Consider the following 13816-nt stretch of genomic DNA (forward strand, 5'->3'; position numbering starts at 1 on the left):
GTGGAGAGCACGCACAGTCCTCCAATGCCTGTAGGAGCTCTGAGCCAGCCCGCTCAAACCAACCCTGGCGCTTTACTCATACTGGTTAATAGCATGAGAACAGCGTCTGGATTGCTTAGAGGAGGTAGCTCAGACCCCTCCTGCCAACCTTGTGGGACCGGAGAGGACTGAAGAAGAGGTATTATTTTGTACACACCCGCACTGCCGTCAGGCTCCACTCCAGAGCTCTTAATTGTGTTTATAACGGACCATGATTTAGAGCTTTGGGGTCACACCCACTAAAACAAAAAAAAAAAGCAATCAACTGCCACTGTAGTGGAGACGGTAGTTGATGCAGTTACTCTGTTTTACAACTATCTACAGTGCATAAGTAGTACGTTTGCGAAAATGTCACCTTTTTGTATTGTTTTTTAATACTTTCAGGTCAGTGGGAAATTATGTAATGTGTACTTGAAAACGTACAAACAAGTTATTGGCATCGTGCTTGGACTAACAGGATACTTCCTAATCTGAGATCAACGTGGACATTTTCTGCCTGCTTTGTTTACCTGGAGGAGCTTGACACCATAAAGCGTGCACGTCTTTGGAAGGTAATGTACTTCAGCTGTGTCATGCCATAGATTGATTGTGTAAATTAGGTTGAATATGCAGTAACCAGTGTAATGCATACATGCAAATAAGCCGTCCGCAATGCTGCTGAGTTGAACAAGAATACTTGTTTGGAAAGGCTTCTTCCTAACAAAAAAAAAAAAAAAAAGTCATGTTTTTGCATCAAAAATTTTCTTCTTAAGAACCCAGTCCCACTCTGTCTTTAGCTTTGTGAGTGGGGAAGTCTTCATTTTTTTCTAGATTGCTATACATACCTTTGGATGTGGCAGTATACCCTTTACAATAGAATTTCAGTTAATTAGAACATAAACTTCACAATTTCTTTCAAATATGTACTGTAGTTGGAGTCATTGGCATACAACATTCTTTGCTTTGCCAAATTCTACTGCTACTATGAACTGCGCGGTAAGTTGAGATGGTGAGATTCATTGGTATTGGGCATCTACACTGTGGTAACATGAACCCAACAGAACAAAACCCAGTAGTCTGCAAAAACCTAACGACCTACAAGACTGTGCCTTAACCTTTGGAGATACGACTATGTGAAAGCTTCTGCCAGCATTATGACCTGGCTCTCAGTGGAGTCCATGACCAAGTTGAAGACGCTCTGCTTATTTAATTAAACCACTTGTGACTGCAAAAGTGGCACTATATTGCATCCCAGATATAAACCTCAATCAGCCACCTCTGGCTTGATGTTCTGCCAATTACCCTTTCCTTCAACAAACACAGGAAAGCCAGTTGGAGGTAGAATAGGGTCCTAAACGCAGTCCCTGGACTGGTGCCTGATGGCAGATCAAACTACATTTGGTTCTGGAAACAAAACTGAACTATTAAGGAGGACTTCGGGTGGGGAGCAGAGGGCAGAGCTTTGGGTTTAAAGCTCAGTAGAGTAATTTGTGCTTCTCTGTATACAGGAGCACATGGAAGCGGCCAAATGCTAACATGCAACACTTTAATGAATACCTAAAATAATATACTCTAATTTATCGAGATATTCCCTGACTATGTCTAACATGCATGCATTTGTCTGTTTGTTTGAACCATTCTGCCCCATACTTAATTTGTTTGCTTTAAACGAGTAACCCACTTCATAATGGCATGCCTCATTATAGGTGTCCATGCCTCACAAGGTAGGTTAATACCACCTTGATCGAATCAACTCATTGTGGAAGTTGAACATATATTTTGTTTCTGGATAAGAGCTAGCATCCAGTTGTTAAAATTACCTTGCAGATATGCTGAGTGCTTTTTTTTTCTCGTTATTTTTTGGACTCATGGTCTGATGAAAAGAATTGTGGGATGTTTACTGAATACAGTGATTCATGCAGCCACGCACCAACATGGTGAGGCCCAGTGCTGTCATACCAAGATGTTGTAGCCAGAATACCTGGATTGGAAAAATATTTAAAATTATGCATATTAGTTCCTTCTGTACATGTTTCATAGCTTGTAAAGGTGCATTACTCTCAGTGCACCCTCTTATTGGGTAACATTTCACACAGCACACAAAATAGTGGAAAGTCACATGATGCAGGAACAGTTGGTCATACTACAGCATGCTAGTATTTTTAAAAGCAGTGATTTTGTGAAAGTGTAATAGCCTGGCATAACTTACCTTACTTAGGGTGTACCCACTAATTGAACACAGAGGTACCTCCCTGTTATCACACACTGGAAACATTTTTAATGAATGTTGTGTCCATTACTAATGGATGTTGTATCCATTCTTAATGGATCAGTGTTTTTGTCATATCATAGCCACCAGAATCTTATTATGTAGCCCTCTTCTCTCGTTGTAGTATAGCCATGTTATGGTGGTTTTTCTTATTTGTGTCTGCAAAAGGGAGTAAGGTGTCCTGGACATACAGCGTTTTTCAATATAAAATAGCATGCATGGACAAACCTTAGTAGAAGACCAACATATAGAAAACTCATGCACCTTGTTTCTGTAGTAATTGTGGCCACAGTGTAATCGTTTCATATTCTTTATGGCTCAACAATCTTGCATGCATGAGTTTGATATATCTGTATGGCTGTCCCTTTATCTTGGTAAGGTTTCCTGGGCACTTATCAAGTATAAAATGCATGCATGGACTATGCTTTAGTTGAAGGCTAAGGTAAAGTTAACACAAATAATTGTGGTCCAGGAAAGTTGTCTCCTCATGTTATTCAGCATATCGGGAAGGTTTGCACATATGTATGAAATAGTAATCAATCCGTTTACAGTCTATTGGTCTCTGTGTGTTTATAGTTGGACATATCCTCTACTATGCATGTTAGCAAAAAAGTACACTTACTTTGTCAAGGATGGGTGCCAGTATTTACATCTCTCCTTGCCTGTTTTCCTCTTGTGAGCTCGAGGGTTTGCGGTCCCTATGTATTAAATTGCTAGTAGCCGTTGTTCGTATGCTGCATCAACATTCAGTGTCTTATGTAAGTGATGTACGACACAGGGGTACTTGTCATCTGGTTGCACACCAGCGAACTTTGAGTTTGCAGTTCAAATGGAAGGGCCTTGTGCCAGGCCTTTAGATAAAGGTAGACAATTATGGAGCGCCTGGTTCAGAGACGGACTCAATAGATATTTTATAACGTAGCTGGTTACAGTTTTTAGGCAAATATGCCAGTATATTTGTATTATGTCTTTTGCACGGTGTCATGGACTTTTATTTTTTTTATTTTTCTAAGTCTGTTTTAGCCTCCCCCTTTATATGCATTTCCCCTTAAGTATTCAATAAAGTGGTGCACCAAGCCACCTATATACAGGTTTACTAATTGCAGTAGATGTTTTGCTGTCAAAAATTGGTTGGTTGGAAATTATTGCAATTAATAGACATGCCTTTAAAATTTAAATGCTTATTTTTCTAAACTATGCTGGTCAATCACTGAGTTTTATGAACCTATAAGGACCCACAGTGTTGTAATTGTAACTTTGACACTGTGAAACAGTCGAGGGTCCTCGCCCTTCCCCCCATTCATTGTATTTTATTATAAAAACCATTTTTGTGAGCTTTGAAACGATAGATCCATCATTGTTCACAATACAGCAATTGGGAGGATATGTAAGGACCTGTTTTCCCCATTTTATTATTATTTTTCTAGTAGTGGTCCATTTTAGGTCCTTCTCCGTATTACGTTGACCAAAATAATGTTTAGTAAGTTTAGCTTGTTTTCCTGCATCTAACTGTGCTTCTGTCTCATGTGGTTTTTTTTTTGTTTTTTTGTTAGCGTCACTTTCCTGGTCATCATTCCTGTATATTTTAAATTAAAAGTTCATGCAGTAATATAAATTAACGTTATCTGAAGTGCAGTGTGTATGGTAATCTTCAGGGACCTTTCAGTCTAATGCCAATTTCTGTGTCTTTTTTTTTTTTTTTTCAATGAGATTACACACATTGCTGTTCACACAGGGGAAGCTTCCCACAACCTGTGGTAGGTTCCATAGTGATCCCATATGTATTTGATTTGTATCTGGGTTTTGGTCTGGTGTCTATAAAAGTGTCTGATTTTATTTTTGTGGTTTAAATGAACATTGGTTTCTTAAATTGTAGTGATCCTGAAATTAAGATATTCCAGTGTTCTGTGACAATTTTCAAGTCATTGGAGTAAACTCCATATGTTGTGATGCATATTCTGGACTGTTTTTCGTATGTTTTTAAAAGTGAGTGGCGGGTGGTTGGATGCTCCCTTTTGTTTTTGCATGTTTAACAATTTTGTCAGGGTATCTTAAATCTCTCTTTTTTATTTTTTTTTATAGTCTGTGAACATGTGTCCTAAAATAAAAAAATTCTGAGCAGTTTCTGCTTTACCTCAGGAATTGTTCCACTGAGGGGATTTTGGATGGGAACTTTGTTTTTCAGGAGGTGTCCCTTTCCTTTGGTTTGTAGAACACATCACATTTCAAAGTATTTTCATGGGCGGAGATCAGAAAATGTAAGAAAGATATGTTTTTGTCTAATGTTCGTAATGAAATGCAAAAATCTATTGCAGTTGAGTCATGTTATAAACGAGACCACTTCTTTCTCTTTAGCTTTCCATATAAGGATGTCATCTGTAAAGTCCTGTACGTAGAGGCATGCAATACTTACGGAAGATGTGCTTCCCATTGAAGTTCCATGTGATTGTAAAAATAACTCTCCATTTCAAAATAATTCCTTGCTTAGGCCATATCACTCAGTCCATTACATAGTCCTTGGGTGTTGTTGAATACCATTATTACTCTGTAATAAGGTGATCTATTGCTCTTAGAGAGAGCTCTTCAGGAATATTGTACTTCATGTCTGTGGTCCCTAATATCTCCAATTGATCATCAAGTGTTATTCCTTCTAAGATGTTCAAGACATCTTTTGTATCTTTAATGTCGAATGGTTTCCTCTTCACCATGGGTCTTGGAAACTAATACAAGAATAGGGATAGAGGTACTAGGACTGATCCAATCCTGGAGTCAATTTGTTTTCCTGGGGGCGAAAGTATTCCTTTATGCACCTTTTGGTAGTATGTAAAAATAAGGGACCTTTGGGTGCTTTTTCTGATAGAAATGCCACCTCTTCTTTGGTTAGCCAGCTGTTGTCTCTTGCGGAGTTGACCAAATAAGTTATGTCCTTTACAATATCTGTGGGATACCTTGTCAGTCATTCGTAATTCCCCTCATTGTGGAGCAACATTAAGATTCATCTTTATGTTTCTGTTTACCAATATTACGAATCGCCCCACACATTAGATAGCAAGGGATCTTATGTGATCACTCTCAAGAAGGCCTCTGAGCTTATCAGGTATCGAAATATGGTGAAACAGATTGGTGCATGGTTTTGATCATTATATTCAGAAGATGTCCCATAAGTAGTTCTTCTAATCATACCGCCGGGTACCTGACAAAGAGGAAAAAAAAACACTGGGTATACCAGCAAGGTATTTTTTGTTTTTTTAACAACTGAATCCTACCTGCTATCAAGATTATTATTATTTTTTTTTTTATCTTGTACTCCCACAACTGTTTGAATTCCTCAAGGTGATATTAGCCTAATTTGACAGGAAAGGACACTTAAGATACAGCACACAACACTAAAGTGGCTAACATGTCCCTTTTCTCAATATCTAAGGGTATCTGCATATAATAGGGCTACCCAAAAAGAATGACCTAGTGTCTAGGACCTACATACCCTTGGTGCTGTGTTTTAAGGCAAAGAGGCTGTATGTGGGGTCCATTTCTTCTCACCCTCCTTTACATGGTTAATAAATTATTTTTCCTCTCACTAATGTTTGTAACCGTTGATGTTCTGCTCTGAATTTTATGCATATTCTGTAAGTTTACAATTGAAGGAACCAAAGAAAAATGTTTAATGGTATTTGCTTCAGATACTTCAGTGTCCTTTTTATTGTGTATTTTGCCAGATTGTGCCTACTTGCCTTAAAATGTCAGTTTTCAATGATTTCCCATGTGGAATGCACATTTTTCTTTCTTGAGCACCATGTTAATTCTAGACGCAGCTGAATTGTACTTGCATATCTTATTTCTTGTTTTAATTGTGTATGTGGCAATTTAACCATTCCTGTTATTTCAATGCAACTTTCCTGTGCTTCTCTGATAAATTTAGCTTTGCCGTCAACACATTATCCAATTTGTAATCAAAGTTCTTGTGAGGGGGAAGTGAAATACTCAGTGACTGTTAGCTGTGACAGTAAAGCATTATCCCAAAAGATGTCTCCATTGAAACCACAAGTTCTAAACTGTCCCAATTGTTTGTGGGATCCCGGAGCACCCTTTGCCAAAGACAACTTGGGAAAAAAAAGAATTACAATATTTTTGTGGCACATAAAGCTGTAAAGTATATCTTTATACTTATGCCATCTAGTGCTGGGCATGGACATTGAAAATTGTTTTTCCTCTGAGTATAAGTTTCTCTTTTGAGATGATTGCTGTCTGAAACCCACATTGTACTAGGACAAAGACTCCACATCAGGTTATTTTTTTTTCACTATCTGTTTCTGCTGTTTTATCAGAGCTCTGGTACTGTTAAGCTGCAAAATATCAGACATTCAACACCAAACACCATCTGATGAATGTACACTTATGCAAAACATCTTTCCATGGGGAGAACTTTGGCTACGTGTTTTCCACCAAGAACGTGCAGTCTCAAAATGTTTGCACGCTGGAATTTCCAAGAAAGCTCTCTTGGATATGCATTCTGGTTAGAGTGGAACACTGGACTCCTGTATGTCTTTGTGGCACTCCTTCTCAGAGATATAAAGAGGAATAACTGGGCCCAAGTCATTCAAATGGCTCGAGATTGAGCAAGGAGCGTATAGTACCTGACATTTCTGGGCTTGAGCATCTGTCCTCTGCACAAGTTCCAATGCAGGACCCTGCCCTGTTGCTGCTATAGGAGACCCTCCCGAAGCAGTGACCTAATCAATCTGCAACTCCATGTGTGGAGATTGAGCATCAGCAGTTGATTGGGTTCAGTCTTCTCTCCCACCCCCGAAATTGTGGATGTCACATTTGCTGTCTGCCTCACCCGTTGATAGAGAAGGAGGGACTCCGTTGGCTGGACCGCAAAAGAGCTTTAAACTGAGACGGGGCCACTCACCTGAAAAGCAGGGGCGATGGTATTGCCACCCCCCCCCCCCCCCCACCCCCACACACACACACACACAACCTCCTGGAACACCTCTCGGCACTTCCTGGTGGACACCGAAACCCCGGCAGGTGTCCCAAAAGGAAAAGGGGAGTGAAAGAGAGAGACAAAACACTGCCACGTCTTGCCGGTCCAGCCAGGCACCCTGTATCTTCGGGGGACAGGTTGTTGTTGACAGAGTGATAGTAGAGTTAGTGCACTCAACTTCCTTGAAACTGAATCTCTTTCTGATATGGGCACGGGAGCTGTAGAAGAACACCGGGATGCTCCAGCACTTTTCTTGGATAATAATAACTGTTGGCACAATTACTAACACTGCATTACCAAAAACCCAAAGTGAGTACCATAACAATAAGTACTGCGACACTAGGGCTGGCTTCACAGAGATTCCCTGTTGCACACTACAATTAGAACTGTGGTTGCACTTATGCACAAGAAAGACAAACAAGGGCATTAATTAGATCGCGTACAACTTTCCTGCATGCATAGGGTTAAACTAAAAGGAACAAAAACAATCCAAGAAATACAAATGCCCACTCTGGGTTTAAACAGTTAGGGTGGCACAATTTGGTTTTGTTTAACTGTGTGTGTGAAAAACCCTCCAAAAGCAAATTCCTCAAACCTGAAACAGTTATGAATGACACAATTTAAATCCAAGAGTTATGCTATTAGAAAAAGAAAAGTCACGTAAATGCTCTTTTAAAATTGCACTGTCACTTTTTGTAGTAGACGAGCTCAAGCAGATTTCCTGAAGCACATTTAGGCAAGTAACTACAATAATGTAGAATGTTCAGAAGTGCATTTGTCTCTTCTAGATAAGCACTCTGCCAAAACATGAGGTCTGAAATACACCAGCTGTTCTAGGAAAGCGCGGTGCTCAAAGAACAAACTCCCTGGAGAATACTAGTCACTTAGCTGCAGTCTTTTCCAGAGTACTGGAGGAATGCCTGGTGTTGGATGGTACAGGAACGAAGAAAAGAATTGCCTCAAAAGTCCTGAATACGAGGATGAGAGCAGGGACTGGACTGCCAAATCAGATGCTGAGATCAGGAAGCAAAACAAAACAAAGCAAAGCAGGGAGGCATGCTTCACTCTGCTATTTATAGCCAATCAGGAAAGCAGTTGAGTTTCCGCATGTGGACGAGTCACCACACCCAATTAGAAGCACATGTCTACACCTGCTCACATTAGCAAACAAGCATTGGTAAAATAAGCATTGATTAAACCAATTGTGTAACACAGCACATTATGTTTACTTAGAAACATGAAGGTTTTAACCAAGAACAGAGATATGATTTAACCCTAATCCATGGGGATGCTGACAGATAACGCAGGAGGCACCTTGGGGATTCCTGACATAAACATTTACATCGAAAGACCATTGGATTGACAATCAGCACTTTGTGGGGTTCTCTAAGGCAGATAAAGGCAAGGCAGTACAAAAAGGTGGATAGTCCGGTGCATCAAGTTCCGCTAAGCATTGACCAGGATATAACATATGGAGGGGTTGCAGGCCGATTCCGCCTGGACTGAGGTTGCTACAATTGCACTGGCAGACAAAGTCTGTCCGTGACATCTGTCAGGCTGTGATGTAGCTGTTCACAAAGCACTCCTTGCATGTCAGGGAATTCTAAAGGTGGGTGTGCCCATTGCAAATGTCCTAGAGATGGTCAGAAGCGGCCGGGCCAATGAGAAGATAATAGTGATGGATGCATCCTGATGAACTGGGGATCCCAACTCGAACATTTTTGAGTGGGTGGACCATGGCCTCCAAAAGAAATGTCATACCATACCAGTCTACAGGAGTTGAGGGCAGTCCTATTTGGTTTTCATGTCTGTTCTTCCAGCAGTAAAGACAAAGAGCTTGCTTGTGTAGGTGGGCAATACAGCAACAATGAACTGTCCTAAACAAGCAAGATGAAATAAGTTCTAGGCAATTATCTCTTGAGGCACAAATCACTTGGAAGTGACCGATAGGCAGAGACCTTCAGATCACAACGGTCCATCTCCTGGATATTAAAAATGCAGAGTTTGATTTACTCAGCAGAAGCTTTAAGGTAAATCAGAAGTAGGTCCTAAACGATGAATTGTTCAATTAAGCGAGTAACTCTCAGCTATATTTTTTTGCAGATGTCCAAGAAAATAAAAGGATAAAATTCACTTCCAGGAACTAAGGGGGAAAATCGCCCTTTCGTCAACTGATCAACTGATCAGATAAGCTTCTGTTCGCATTTTCCCCAGTAGTCATCAAGCCGATATGCTCCAAAGTGAGAATGATCCTCAGAGTACTGGAATGACCTTCCAATGGTGGTTCAGAAATCTTCTTTACAACACTCCAAGCAAGTCCAGATCTCTTCACAAGTACAAGTGCCAAATTCTGCTCTCAAACGTGCCAACTTTGGTTTTGGGGACGTGTCTGTTGAACTCATTCAATATGGACATTTATACCTTTGCCAGAAGTGAGTGAATATCCTTAAGTAAGACAAATGCTCCTTCTGCTTTTTCAAGTGATAAGGAATCTGTATCTGATGCTTGCGAAGTGTTGAGCAAAGCTAGTCCTTCTCACATACTTCATTTGGCCAGATTGGGGTTGTAATTCTGCTTCTTAAAAGTACCTGTCTGTAGTAAGTAGGATGTTGGTCTTGGAAAACCAGCAGCTTTAACAGCTGCTTGTGTGACTTGGGTTAATAATTTTGTTGATGTATGTTTTAAATAGTTACATTAATGAATCTAAATTTTAGATGGTATACATTGGTGTTTATCGGATAATTCTTAAAGGAATATTAAGTGAATGCATACATCACTGCCCCTTTGTATGAGGAACTTGAGAATGGAGAAAACTGCCCTCAGTTACAGAACATGTCTGCTTTGGTGTAAATATTTGAGAGTTGAGGGCATTAAAACAGTCCTGAAAACGTGAAGACTTAATCTGAAAGTATCATAGATTAATGTAACACTAGTAATAAAGGGGCATTACGTTTTTTTATGAGGTGCAGTTATATCCTGGCAAAACTCAACAGTTTGACAATATAAATTGAAGATTGTTTATAACTAAGAATTGAACACTTATTAAATTCTGTTATGGTTACCACAGTATCATGATGAACAACTCTCCAACAATACAAAGATTATTATATTTTTGATGTATGAGGGTGGATCAGGGGTGTGGAGTTTAATAAAATATCTAATTGTCCATGGGGCAGGTTGCTTGCTAAATCTACTATCAAGCAACCTGAAATCTTTAAAAAATAAGAGAAAAAAAACCACGTGTCCTATAGGTGCCATGTAGTGCAGTGACACATTATGGCAGCAATTTCATTATATAAGAGCTCCGATGACAGCCTCTCTGATTTATCTAGCAATTCTATTATATTGCCACCTTTTCACAGATCTACCTACTGGACTGGAGGTAACAGTAACTTATAGATCCAGGATTGGAATACCCTTTTGTGTCTGTGCAAACCTGCTAACTTGCATGTGTAAGGGGTTTTCATCAGCTCTTCTCTAATCTTTTTCCTTACTGAGAGAGGTTGGAAATTTACTTCCGACAAGGGAAGAAGTAAAATTACTCCCACTGATGAGGGACAGGGGGGTGGGGGTGATTGGAGGAAAATTGATCTTGTAAACACAACAGATTTTCACATAAGCAAATTGACACATGCATATTTGCTCATGCTAAAATGCAGTTCAATTTTTTTGTTGCAGTACACTTTCTTGGCCTACTTCACAAATTCACAAGAATTTACAGAATGCCGTAAATCTGCACTAATGGAAGGACATATACCATTGGTACACTTCTGTGAATTACGTTCAGATTCAAGTGCATAAATAGGTCTGGTGTTAACAAAGACCTTTTTGTTTTTATTAAAATTCCATCTCTATCAACTGGCTTCACATTAAGTGACAGCATTCTGCTCTTTCACAAGGAGCATATTGGCACACAAAATAGTTGTCCTCAGTGCGAGGAACATTGTAGCAATGTATACTTTTTGAGGAAAAAAAAAATCTTTTTATTTTTGCCAGTGTATTTTATATTGGTGGTTCGACTGCTCCCACAGCTATACAGCTGTTCAAAAACTATATATAGGCAAAAATTGACCAAACCAAAAGGCTGATCACCAGTGTCAGAACTTTTGGCTTTGCCAATGCTTGTTTAGGTTAATGTTTTCCATAATGCTATTGAGGCTTGTTACCCTGATATTCCATTAAGAATATTTTTTGAAAATACAAGCATGCATTAACATGATGCTTCAAAGATATGGTACCTAAAATTTCACGGTAGTTTAGTAAGGTGTGTTTTTTTTTTTCTTTTTTTTTCTTTTTTTCTTCACTGCATTTTTTGTGAACAGTTTAATTTGAAAGCAAAGAATTGTCACTCTTGCTTTGAAGATTCTGCAGATATTTGCATCTAACCGGAGAGCATTATGGGAGCATTATACGTAGCCTCATATTGTTAAACTTTGCAAACGTGTGTATACATCTTATACTGGAACTACTGGGATTAGTGCAGTCCGCAGTTGACAATTATTTTCTTAGAGATCTTTCCCTATTAATAAAGGCTTTGTATTAATGAACCGTAAATACACGTTTTGAACAGCATTAACATAGAAACACAAATATTACCTTAACTGCAGACAGTGCCCGTCCCTGATCCATAATGTACTTTAAACTGGGAGCCAAAGGTTTTATGCTTCAGTGGGTTGGGCCTACTTGTCCTAAGGACAAAGTAGACATGAAAACATTGTTCTCCTTCACCCTAAACGATGTGTTATGGGAGTCTGGATATACGAATTCCACATCCCTGTGGAGGTGGTAGCATAACTTTAAATCCTTGCTCTATGTATAATGTTCTTTAATGTTTGTCCGATTATTATATTGTCTTTAATATATATATGCTAGATGGGATGTGTGGCTGTAGATGAACATACGCTGCATATCTTCTCCATCTAGTGTTTTGTTCGGAGTGTTACAAGTTATTTATTTTTTTCCTTTGGTAGAAGCATTTTTGAGTCACGTGATCGAGTGACTCCATCTCAGTGATACTGTGCAAGGGCATGGATCCCTTGTTGGCTAGTTTTCTCTCCATCATCTGTTTCGGATGTGTATTCTTTGCTCGGTCTTCAGCTTGCTCCAGTCCCAGATTTTCTTTCCGTCTATCCTTTACTCAGTGGTATTGTTGTTTTGATCACATTTTCCACCTTTCATTCATAGTTTCTGGCTTGTCTGGTCCAGTACCGACCGTGCACCCTTCGGGGTGGGCCGTGGTCCTACCTCCACGCTGCACTGAAGAAAATGCTGGAGTGATGGAACGAACACGGTTTAGTTTTTGTCCTTGGTGCCACTCCAAGTTCCTCCACAATGACCATCACCAGGTGTGTAATGTGTGCTTCCCACCTGATCACTAGGAGGCTACCTGCGACATATATCGATCTTTCAGATGAAAGAAGGCCCTTCAGGACCAAAGAGCGCTCCGGATGGAGATGGCACATATATCCCCATATGAGACACTGAACATCATCGGGCAAAAAAACGTAGGAAGAGCCCAAACAGGAGGAGGCCCAGGAGGAGAAAATCTCCATTCAAGATTCAGATTCTGACATTTAATCTGACATGGAAAGCCTCGAGGTACTGTTGGCACAGCGGGTGAGTACTGCAGCCCCTCCTGCCCCATTAAAACTCAACTGAAAAGTCATTTCTGAGGTCACCTGACCACCACTGCCACCAGTCCATGGTCAGTCTCGGAAGGACATTTCAGCTACCTCACTCATTGGCTCGGCACTGAAGAAAATGAAGACTACTGCTGCGTATTCGGTATTGACCTCTTCCGTTTCAGTCTAAATACTGACCACCAAACCTTCGGCACAAAGTGTATCTCCTCTGAGCATAAGCAGCTCGGAATCTGGTTCGGCATTGAAAAAAGTCCACTGACAAATTCTATTGTGGCTACCACCGCCAGGACAAGAGCTAATGGACTGACCACTGAGGACTCTCCTACACCAGATAAGGAGATCAAGAGGCTAGATACAGCAGGCAAGAGGGGCTGCACAAGCGGCAAATGATTGACGTTTTGTCAACTCTGAGGCCTTGCTCGCTTGGTATGACTGGGATGAGACGGAGGAGCTTCTTCAATGTCTCCAGGCGAGCACCGTAAACGTGGCCAGCAGATAGTTGCAGAGGGGTAAACAATTAAAAACAATATTATCAGATGTGCATTAGTTGCTACTGATACAGCTGCAAGTGGGATAAACTCCAGCATTTACTGAAGAGACATGTAAGGTTTACATGTTGAGGCTTCAAGCCAGAGATTCAGCAAGCAGTACTTAATATGCCCCTTGTAAAGGAGCATCTTTTTGGCCCTCAAGTTGACTCTACACTTGAGCAATTAAAGAACGATACAGACACCACAAAGGCCATGGGGGCTCTTCAGTCCCAGACAAACAGGGCTTTTTTTTTTTTTTTTTTTTTTATTGCCCAACATACAGAGGAGGTTCTAGACCATCAACAACCTCTGACCCAAATACCTCCCTAAACAAAAAATCCTCAACCTTTTACTCTTGAGATTCTTTCAG

The 13816-nt window shown here is 40.1% G+C and overlaps 1 protein-coding gene across 7 annotated transcripts in view; it reads left to right on the forward strand.

Moving 5' to 3' along the window:
• BCL9 (BCL9 transcription coactivator) overlaps positions 1 to 13816 on the forward strand; it is a 505695-nt gene that overhangs the window by 279242 nt on the left and 212637 nt on the right. For 6 of the 7 annotated variants that reach the window (XM_069202611.1, XM_069202615.1, XM_069202616.1 and 3 more), the window contains one exon: positions 424 to 590. The exons of the other annotated variant lie outside the window; for it this stretch is intronic. The gene's annotated coding sequence lies outside the window, so the exon portion shown is untranslated. The remainder of the gene's footprint in view (positions 1 to 423; positions 591 to 13816) is intronic. 7 annotated transcript variants of the gene reach the window in all.

The sequence above is a fragment of the Pleurodeles waltl genome, chromosome 8 (genome assembly GCF_031143425.1).
Source record: "Pleurodeles waltl isolate 20211129_DDA chromosome 8, aPleWal1.hap1.20221129, whole genome shotgun sequence".
Classification (NCBI taxonomy): domain Eukaryota; kingdom Metazoa; phylum Chordata; class Amphibia; order Caudata; family Salamandridae; genus Pleurodeles; species Pleurodeles waltl.